Genomic DNA, 10,758 nt, shown 5'->3' with positions numbered 1-10,758 from the left:
GGGAGCGGGTCGACCAGATGTCCGCACCGAGCGCCGCGGGGCCGTGGGGCCGCGGGGCGCTCGGCCTTCTCGGAGCCCCGAGGGCTCCCTGGAGGCTGCGGACGAGCAGCCGCGAGGCCCCCGGGGCAGCCGCCCTGCCGGGTCGACCGGCGGCCCGGCCCGGACTCGGGCCCCGGGTCCCGTGGCGCGCGGGTCGACCAGATGTCCGCGCCGAGCGCCACATGGCTGCGGGTCGCTCCGGCTTCTCGCAGTCCCGAGGGTTCCGCGGGCACGTAGCTGCGAGACCCGGGCGGCTGCCCTCCGCCCGGCTCACGGGGCGCTCGTGTCCATCAGCTGGTCGTGCGGAAATCCCGTGGTTGGCCTCCCTCCCTCCCTCCCTCCCTCCCTCCCTCCCTCCCTCGTCCAGCCGCCACGTTTTCGGGGTTCGTGCGACTGGGATGAAATAGACCTTCCAAACGTCAATCGGAGATCATCCATCATACCTCTCGAGTCCCCAAAAGCCAAGAAACACGCCAACCAAAACGCTTTTATTATGCCAACGGTTCCCGTTTTCATTCCTATCGTTTAGGGAGGTTTGGTGGCAGCAGCGGCCGAAAGCAAAAGGAAACCCGAGGAAAGCGGCTCCATCCACCAGGGCTGTGTCTCATCGGTGCCGACGCAGGAGGGACGGGCTTCGTTCGTTCGTTCGCTGCGGCCCAAATTCCCGGGCCGCCCGAAGACCGCTCGCACCGGCCCGAGGGAGGGAGCCCCGGCAGGCAGGATGCCTCCGGGGAAATGGACAAGTCGACCGCGCGACCCACAACCCGCCCGACTGGGGGCGAGAAGGAGCATGGAGGAGGACTCCGTCCCCTAGTCGGCAGACGGCCCTGGGACAGGGACGTTCGCCAAAACCTCCCCAAGGCCGCTTTCCGTGACCGAGTCGGCCTCCCCGGCTGTACTCGTCCCGGCCCGAGAAACGAGACGCGGGGTGGATCGGGACCAGGCCACGCACCAGGCCGGCCGGCGCGGCATCCTCCCTCCCCCGACCTGACCTGACCTGGACGAACGCCTCCCCATCGCCCGCCCCCGCGAGGCTGATCCGTCCGGCCTGTGAGGAGGCCGCTTGTCGGGCGCCACCTGCTGCCCGGCATCCTCTTATATAGTGTTCGAGGAGGTCGACCAGGTGGCCCGGCCTGGATTGGGGGGGGGGGGCGCGGGGTGCGGTGTCCCGGGCGGCGGGGGACGGGGGGGTAGGAGTGGAGAGGGAAAGGTGGGCGTGGAGAATGCCGGGGTCGGGGGTCGGCGCGGGGCGGGGTGGGAGTTGGGGATAGGGGAGGGGCGGGAGGCCGTCTGGACATGGAGGGTCGGAAGAGCGGTGGTGACAATGATTTTCATTATCATTTAGAAAGAAGAACGTGGACTTCTTTAGAGGAGTCCTTTGAATAGCTTCTCCATTTAGTTAACATACATCCAAATGGAGGTCGGGAAACTTGGGTCCTGTTAACATATGGATGGAAGTGGAAAGAACTATCGCGATGACCGTCCTTGTGTTTCTTTTATTTTTTCTTTCTTCCTGCTCCCCAAAGCCGCCCCCCCCACCCCCGCCCCGCCCCGCCCCGCCCCGCCCCGTCCCGTCCCGTCCATAGTTGTAGGTTCCAGTGGTAGGTCTTTCGCGTTTCTGCTATGTGGGACGCCGCCTCGGCGTGGCTTGAAGGGCGATGCTGGGTCTGGGGCTGCGCCCAGGATCCGAACCGGTGAAAACCTGGGCCGTCGAAGCCGGGGGCCGGGGTGGGGGGCGCATACTTGACCGCTCGTCCACGGGCTCGGCCCCCGGCCCCTTGTTTTCTAGGGAGAGAGACAGAGAGACCCGATCCATTTTCCCTTGGCCTCTAAAGCGTGCGTGTGGTCGAAAGGCGACAGAGAGAGGGGTTCTGGTCCAGAAAGCCCCGACTGCGCTGCCGCGGGGATCGGTCGGTTCCGCCCGAACCGTCCGAGTCGGAAAGGAACGGACAGCTTTCCTCCTTTGGGCCCCTGACTTGGGGCCGACAGGGGAAGAGGAACAGGCCTCTCTCCCTCACACCCTGGTCCCTTCCTCCAGGACGCCCTCCTTCTAGTCAGCCCGCCTCTGGCTTTTCCACACGCCGACGACCGCTCGTCGGCATGGACCCACCTTCCTTGGGGGACACCACCACACGACTCTCCCACTCGTCTGCCTGCCTTTCGTTGGCGTCGCTGCCAAAGGCGAGGGGTAGGGGTGGCGGTGGCAGGGACGGCAGGGGCCCAGCGGCTCTCTGGCGGGTGAGGAAGTCTTGCTGGTTCTCCTAGGTCGGTGATCTTTCTCGATCTCCACACACATTCTTCGTTTGGGGAGCCAAGAGACGCCCTCTGAGGAATCCCTATGGCCAGGGTCGATCACTTACTCGCTCACTGCCTCGGCCTCGGCCTCGGCCTCTGTCCGTCTTGTCTCTCTCCCTCCCTCCCTCCCTCCCTCCCTCCCTCCCTCCCTCCCTCCCTCCCTCGTCGGTCTCTGTGTGTGGACGTCTAGGTGGAGGCGAGGCAGGGAGGCCACCCACCCACCCACCCACCCACCTACCTCGTGGTTTACCACACGCTCTACACGGAGGTAGAATTCCCATCCCACCGAATCCATCCTTTCCACGGGGCACAAGCCAGTGGCCTTCGGGAGTCTCTCTCCCCAAGGTGGCGCATCCGTCATGGCTATCTATTTCCAGAAGGTTTCCGTTTCCATCCCCTCCCCCCGAAAGAAAAAACGGCCCCACTCCCGGATCTGCCCCACCACGATCACCACCACCGCTGCCGCCGCCGCCGCCGCCGCCATCTGCTGTCGCCCTCTAGGGTTGGACCGTTCTAGCTCTCTCCTCTGTGTGGAATCGCAACGTAGGTCGCCTTGGATGTCTGGCACCTCTCACTTAGCAGAAGGTTTTGGAGGCTCAGGCTGGGCCACGCTTTGGCCCGGGTCAGTGTTCCGTTCCTCCGGACGGCTTCCTCGTTTTCCACGAGAAGGAGCCGTGAAGACGGAAAGGAAGGGCGGATGGATGGCTTTTCCCATGCTACCGAGTCCCTCTCCCCTTTTCCCCAAAGCGTGAGGGGCGGTCGAGAGGATCGTCTCTGATGACAAAAGTCAGAGGCACCCCGGGTCAGACACCGTGCGAGGCGTTGGTGTGTTCTCGAGAGGAGAACACGTCCCCGTCAGCGTTTCCTGTCGTTCTCGTTCCGAAAGGATTCACGCGCCACCCCGTCTCCCTCAAGGTCTTAGGGCTGTCGTGCTCCGCAGCCGTCACGTGTCGTGGATCCTGGGCACCACCACGCCACCCCGCCCCCCCCCCCGCCATAGCTGTCGATCGCTATGTGGCACGCCTACGTTTGCCCAAAAGAGCAGTCCGATGGACAGCGTGGTGCTTTTCCCAGCAGGCAGGCAGGTGAGAGTCACCCCTCTAGAAGGTTTCCAAGCCCCGTTCCATTCTCAGAGGCAGCTCCTTTGGCCATCAAGGAGGCAGGCGATGGGGGTGGGGGTGGGGATGGGGATGGGGCAGGGGCCTCTGTCCCTCTGTCGCGGTAGAAATGATTGGGAAAGGAGGGACGATGGGCGTAGGTCGACCATCCTGGGCGGTGGTGCTTTGGGAGCTTTTTCTAGAAGAAGGAGCGAACGGCGTTCCCTGGGAAGGGAGGAAACCAGAGGAGGTCCCCCTCAGACCGACCTGGCACGAGAAGGACACACACTCTCTCTCTCTCTCTCTCTCTCTCTCTCTCTCTCTCCCTTTTCTTCCTGACTTGAAATCAGGAGACAAAACTCCCCTGCCAAAGGGGCCCTCCCAAAACGGGGAGTGAGGAAGACCTCCTTCTCTTCACGGCTGAAGTTCTCCCTGCCTTTCCTGGACGGGAAGGATAGCACCTACGCCCGCTGCCGTCGGTGACTTTTAGTCCCCCTGGAGAGGAAGAAATTCTTTCCCGTGGCCGAACCCTGGCGGTTCGTTCGTGCTGCAGAGGACGTGACCCTCTCTGACACACCCAGGAACCTCCTCGCTCCGGGTCGAGGAGAGGGAGTTCTGTTCTGTGGTTTAGAATGGTGCTTAAAAAGGGATGTCGCTTACAAAGGGTCCTCGTCCCCCTTCCTAAACCTAAACGGACGGCTCGGCTCGGAGGCGTGAGATACGTTTCGCATCCTCCTCGTCGTCTTCACTCAAAGTTTTATTGGAGTTTGGAAGATTTTATTTTTTGTCTTTCCTTTTTCTCCCCAAAGCCCCCCGGTACGTAGTTGTGTGTTCTTCGCGGTGGGTCCTTCTAGCGGTGGTATGTGGGACGCCGCCTCAGCGTGGTTTGATGAGCAGTGCCGTGTCCGCGCCCGGGATCCGAACGAACCGATGAAACACTGGGCTGCCTGCAGCGGAGCGCGCGAACTTAACCACTCGGCCACGGGGCCAGCCCCTTACTGGATTTTCAAAACAACTCCGGGGGCCGGCCCGGTGGCGCGGCGGTGAAGTTCGCACGTTCTGCTCCGCCGGCCCCGGGTTCGCCGGTCCGGATCCCGGGCGCAGGACCCGGCACCGCTTGGCGAGCCACGCTGTGGCAGGCGTCCCACCTGGAAAGTAGAGGGGGATGGGCACGGATGTCAGCTCAGGGCCAGTCTTCCTCGGCCGACAGAGGAGGATTGGTGGCAGATGTTCGCTCAGGGCTCATCTTCCTCAAAAATAAAATAATAAATCGATTCGATAAAATGTCAAATAACACAACCGCGGGATCACGCTTAGAGTCACCCTTGGCCCGATGATGCCACTCCCCACCCCCCCCACCCCCCTGCCCCCCACCATTTGGAGGTGCCGTCAGTGGGATTCGTTCCTGTTTGTCCATCTTTCTTCCTCTTTTTTTTTTTTTTTTTTAAAGACTGGCACCCGAGCTCATTGCCAATCTTTTCTTTTCTTTTTATTCCTCCTCCTTCTTCTTCTTCTCCCCAGAGCACCCCAGTACCTAGTTCTATATTCTCTTTGAGGGTCCCTCTGGTTCTGCCGTGTGGGACGCCACCTCAGCGTGGTTTGATGAGCGGTGCCGTGTCCGAGCCCAGGATCCGAACCTTCCAAGCCCCGGGCCGCTGAAGCGGAGCGTGCAAACTCAACCGCTCGGCCACGGGGTCAGCCCCTCCCTTCCTTCCTTCCTTCCTTCCTTCCTTCCTTCCTTCCTTCCTTCCTTCCTAAGGAGGAGGAGGCAGGCACTGTGTGAAGTCGCCAGTGAGTCTGTGGAAAGAGACGGAGGATTTCCCATGGGAAGCCGGGGCGGGGGACACGGACCGATGTCGTGCGAACTTGAAGGTGAAAGATCAAAAAACCCACACACGCCTAGAGCGGCGGGTTGCCCGTTAGGAGTTTGCTTGCCGGGCCCATAACGCAGGGCTCATCGATGAGCCAAACCGTCCGTGATCCTCAAGCAGTCTAGTAGGGTTAGAGAAAGGAGGGGGGCACTCTTTCTGCCCCAGATGAGGCGAGTTTCTCAGACAGCCACCCTGCCCCAACATCTTCCCTCCCTGCCTCCCGGCCCTTGGTGGACTGCGGCCTAAGGGTGGGGGAATTGAAGAAAGCCGTTCAATGGAAAAAAGCCCGAGGCCATGGGAGAGAGCTTCCTGCACTTGAATGAAGCCCTGACGCCAGGCCCATCGGAATGAATGGGCCTGACCTCCCCTCCCCCCTCCCCCCTCCCCCCTCCCAGGCTGGCGACTCGGCAGTGGAAGGCTAGGGGTTTCTTCCGAAATGGTGAACCGGCCCCCTTGTCCACAGGAAAACCACACACGGGTACAGCCTAGGCCGGATCTCAGGGTACAGCCTAGGCCGGATCTCAGGCCAAGTCGTCAGGGTGGCAAGATGATGGCGGATGAGAGGAAACTTGTTCTGGGACCGCACCGCCCCCCCCCCCATCGCCTCTCTGGCTGAGAAGAGGGCTGGGGAGCGGTGAGGGTCAGGGGGAGAGTGGGGGCGGGGCCGGGACAGGGACCACCGGGCAGTAGGACGGGAGTAGCCCTGAGGCCTGCCTGCCTGCTTCCTTCCCTGCCGGCGCAGGGCTGAGAGAGGCACGGGGCACGCTGGCTCCTGCCCCTTCACTCATTCGGGAAGCCTCCTGTTGTTGCTCCTGAGGTGCCGGCTGCGGTGACAGACAGAGCAAAACTCCTCTCTCTGTCTATTTCTTCAAAGGCCCGAGTCTGAGCTACGACAGATTCCCCTGTGGCTCAACCCGCAACCTCCCATCCTGCCAGACCAGACCCCTTGTCTAAAAACCTCCACTGGAGGAGCTCTTCCACCTGACTCGGAAAGGAAACACCAGCCCCGCCTCAGCCTCACACCCACCACCACCACCACCACCCGCCCCCCCCCGCCCCACTCTCCTCCGGACCCAGATACCTAACAGAGGGAACAAAAATCCAAAAATCCTGCTGCTCTCCTTCTACCACCTCCACTTCAGAAGAGTCAGTCTCCCCCGAACACCTCAGACTCTGTGACTTCCCGCGGCCTCCCTTTCCCCGTCCCCATTCTCTCCCCGGACGGGCCCCATCTTACACTTGAACGACAGCTCCACCGCTCGGGGCAGCTGGACACGATGTCCCAAAGTGGCCCGGACGGTAGCCTGGTCGATTCCAAAGGACCCACGCACGCAGTCGGCCATAAACGTGGTGTGGAGATCGTGGACGTTTGCGGGCCTCTGATGAAATCGCTGCTCCGGGGACCCCGGCGTCTAGGACCCGTCTTCTCCGTGTTCTTCACACCGTTGCTCCTGGGCCGGTTATTCTCTTCCCTCTCACTGACCTTAACGTTTTGTCTCTGCCATTGAATTTTGACTGTGCGAATGTGACTTGCCGCTGTAGGGCTGCGTGGATCTCTCAGGCATCCTGCTGTGCCGTGCGGGGGGGGGGGGGAATCCTTGGTGGGTGGGTCGATAGACGTCCCTTTGGTTGTGCCCTGGAGGGGAGAGACAGAGGGGACGACTCAATCCACCACGAACGCTGATGTCGCTCCGATAAACCTGTAGCGGTGATTCTAGTTTATGGCCCGTGTCCTGAAAATAACTTCCCGAAGGGCCAGCCCGGCGGCACAGCGGTTAAGTTCGCACGTTCCGTTTTGTCAGCCAGGGGTTCGCAGGTTCGGATCCAGGGTGCGGACGTGGCGCCGCTTGGCGAGCCACGCTGTGGTCAGCGTCCCGCCTATCAAGGGGAGGGGGATGGGCACGGATGTTAGCTCGGGATCACTCTCCCGGGGCAAAAAGAGGAGAATTGGCAGCAGGTGTCAGCTCGGGGCTCGTCTTCCTCGAAAAATAAATTAATTAAATTAATAAAAACAACTTCCCAAACCTCTCTGATAACTTGAAGCTTTGAAGTTTTGCGAGGTGAAATCAGGTGATAAAAAAGTCCACGGACAGGGGCGGCCCCGTGGCCGAGTGGTTAAGTTCACAAGCTCCCCTTCGGCGGCCCAGGGTTTTGCCGGTTCAGATCCCGGGCACGGCACGGACACGGCACCGCTCGTCGGGCCGTGTGGAGGCGGCGTCCCACATGCCACAACTGGAAGGGCCCTCAACTAAGATAGACAACTATGTCATGGGGGGGATTGGGGGAGAAAAATCGGGAGGGGGGGAAAAAAAAACAAAAACGGAAGATTGGCAACAGGCGTTAGCTCTGTGAGGGCCGATCTTCCTCACCCAAAAACTAAAGTGAGATGAAATCAAATAAAGCGAAGGAAAAGCTAAACCTATGAAATCCCATGTTTCTAAAAGTGGCCAAGTGTTTAGACATTGGCCAAGCGACGGAATGCTCATGGGAAGGACAGTTCCTAATTGCTGGCTTCTTAGTTTTCACCAAAATTAAGGTTCGTGAGGGTTAAAAAATCTACTTAACAAATGCGATGAAAGCCACTAGGCCGGCCCGGTGGCGCGCTGGTTAAGTGTGCCTGTTCCGCTTCGCCGGCCCGGGGTTCGCCAGTTCGGATCCCGGGGGTGCACGTGGCACCGCTGGGCGAGCCACGTGGTGGTAGGCGTCCCACATATGAAATAGAGGAAGATGGGCACGGAGGTGAGCTCAGGGCCAGCCTTCCTCGGCAAAAAGAGGAGGATTGGCAGCAGTTAGCTCAGGGCTCATCGTCCTCAAAACAAAACAAAACAAAACAAAAAGCCACTAAAAGTGAATATGGGAAACATCTTTGTGTTCAAGGAAAGTGAGATGGCTGCCTTCAGGCAAGAGGGCCTAAAAAGTAAAGATCGTTTTGTCTGTGAAAAGGTGATCAAAGTTTCACGGGGAAAATAATCTGAGAAAAAGGCCTGTTCGTGGTCAAGTGGCCTAAAATTGGAACGAGTGGACAGATAGAAATGGCGAGCGATAGGATCTATGGGAGTCTATGAGGAAGCCATTGGGTGTCGGCCTAATTCGGCCTGACAGTGTTTTTCGAAAAGGGCCTGACGTGGCCGTCGAGCACGCATCGCATCGTAGATCCGCTTTACACATTTCCTACGGCAAGAACCAATGCCCTTAAGGGAAAGGAGCAGCTTCCCCGTGCTCGGGCCTTTCCTTAAGGAGAGGCATCTTTCCTTAGGCTAGGAGCGGATGGTTGCGCTCACCTTTGACCATCCGGCTCCCCTGTGACCACCCAGGCCCAGACAACAGACCTGCCACCCAGCAGTGTCTGTCGATCGCTGTGCCGACAGAGCAGTCTCGCGACTATCATCCAAGGGACCTTTCGATCCTATGTGAAACGTCCTCTCTGGGGGTCTAGAAGCACTCTGTACACCCCACTTCCCGGGCACCCTCTCTTCCTTCGGGAAGAAAGGCCCCGGGCCACAGTCCTCACATTTCAGCTCAGAATAAACGCACCCCGATTTTCACGGATAGATTGGTTCCGGATTATTTCCGTCGACAGAATGGAATCAAGTCAATGAGTTTCAAGATCGGAGGGAAGCTGATGCAAAATCAGAATTTGTTTTTCTCACTCCCGAAAGGATACTTTTCTCTAACTTCTAGTCTCCTCCTGATAAAGACATTGGAAAATGTTTCTCTTGACCTCTGAGGGAATCGACACCAAAGACAGAGATCCTCCATTTTGTCAGAATGATTTCCTAGGCCTCCAATGGAGGAGGCCTCCCTCGGACGGGAGCTCAGCTTTTGTTTTGCAACAGTTTTCCTCTCTCTGCTTGCCTTTAACATCTCCTTTCCCGTTCTTCTTTTTTGGAAGGGAAATACGTGCACCGCTGGGGAAAAAAAAAAAAAAAGAATTTTCTAAATGACCAAAGAAGATCTACGACTGTTGTTATTTTGGTTTCACGGAGCAGTTCCACGTCCACATTTACTCCATTTTAAACACCCACACACACTCACAGCACGGCGCTGTGAGGATGTCCCGGGGAACTCGATTTGTGGAGGGAATGGCTGTGAGGTCTCTGCCCCCCAACCCCCACCATTTGGGTGCTTCTGCTTGTTGATGAGGACGGGAAGCCCTGCTGAAATCCATATTCTTATCACCACACGTGCATCTGCACCCATGCTCCCCCCCGTGTGTCGTCTTTGGGCTTTGCTGTGGCCCCGTGCGGAGGGAGACCTGTTTTGTGTTGTAAACTTTTCCGCGGCCAAGCGGCTCGGTCCTTTCCTCTACGACTTGTGGGCTCTGTCTGTCCGTCTGCCTTAGAGAGACCCTCTGGGCCGGAAGTGACAGGCTGCACACAATTCCTGACAGACTGCGGACAATTCCTCCGTCGTCACGGTCCTTCTCTGATGACGTGCATGGTTTCGGTTTGACAGCGACCCCCACCCCCCACCCCGCCGTGATTTTCTAAGTCCTCCCGGGAGCCCGGGAAGTGCTCGGGCCGCTCCGGGAAGCGGGGGCCGGCAGCCCCGGCCTGCCCCGTGGCATCTCCGGGGACTTTTCCACCTCTGTCCGCGTCAGCCAGCCGGCAGCCCCGCGCCCGGCCCGGCCCAGAAGTCACGTGGGGAGTCTGTCCCCTTCCTGGCAAGCCCACCCACCCCACCCCCCTCCCCGCCGATTTTCCAACACCTCCTTCTGCGCCCAGGGTTGCCCTGTGCTGCCTGGGAGCTCCGAGGTGGACACCCTGGGGCCTCACGTGGTGACCTCCCGGCCGCCCCAAGCGGGCCCAGAGAGAAAGAGAGAGAGAGAGAGACAGAGAGAGACAGAGACAGAGACAGAGACAGAGAGAGACAGAGACAGAGACAGAGACAGAGACAGAGACAGAGAGAGACCTGACCCGGCGGTGGGCTCAGGCTGTGCACTCTCGCTGGCTGGTGACCCGGTTCCCTCCCGCTGACCCCTCCGCGCCGGTCGTTGGGCGCCATCTGGCGGCCGCTTTTACAGAGTGGCCCTCCTCCGGAGCCCCGGCGACATGAGCAAGGGATGGGACTCGCAGGACGTCTGTGTGGTTTCCAGTGTGGGGCTGTGTGGAACAGAGCTGCTAAGAACATTCATGCCCCGGATTCTGTGTGAATGAACAGGAACGTGGCCGCAGCCCCCACCCCGCCCCCCGCCCCAGCCCCCGGGAGTGGTGGGAGTGGTGCCCTCCAGACCACCCTCGGGTTGGATGCCTCCCTCCCTGGAAGGACTCACGGGACTCCACAAAAGCTGACTTCCTGGAGGTCCAGCGGAGACCCCCAAGGCCCAAGGCCCCCCCCCCCCCACCCACCCACCACAGATCACTGTGGAAGCCTTAACGACCCAAGGCTCCAGCTACATACAGACGCTCTTAGGAGGCAAGATACACCAAAGGCTTATGTAGGTTGCCACTTTCGGT

At 59.8% G+C, this 10,758-nt stretch overlaps 1 long non-coding RNA gene across 1 annotated transcript; it reads right to left on the bottom strand.

Moving 5' to 3' along the window:
- Nucleotides 1-4,171: 4,171 nt before the first annotated feature.
- Nucleotides 4,172-10,301, bottom strand: LOC139044425 (uncharacterized). The gene is made up of 4 exons (XR_011501379.1): nucleotides 10,219-10,301; nucleotides 6,540-6,938; nucleotides 4,966-5,228; nucleotides 4,172-4,681 (listed from the first exon to the last, which is right to left on the bottom strand). It is a non-coding gene; the product is annotated as an uncharacterized lncRNA (long non-coding RNA).
- Nucleotides 10,302-10,758: the final 457 nt, after the last annotated feature.

The sequence above is a fragment of the Equus asinus genome, unplaced genomic scaffold, assembly GCF_041296235.1.
Source record: "Equus asinus isolate D_3611 breed Donkey unplaced genomic scaffold, EquAss-T2T_v2 contig_813, whole genome shotgun sequence".
Taxonomy (NCBI): domain Eukaryota; kingdom Metazoa; phylum Chordata; class Mammalia; order Perissodactyla; family Equidae; genus Equus; species Equus asinus.
The sequence above is the reverse complement of the archived record's forward strand: the minus strand, read 5'-3'. Positions and strand labels throughout refer to the sequence as shown.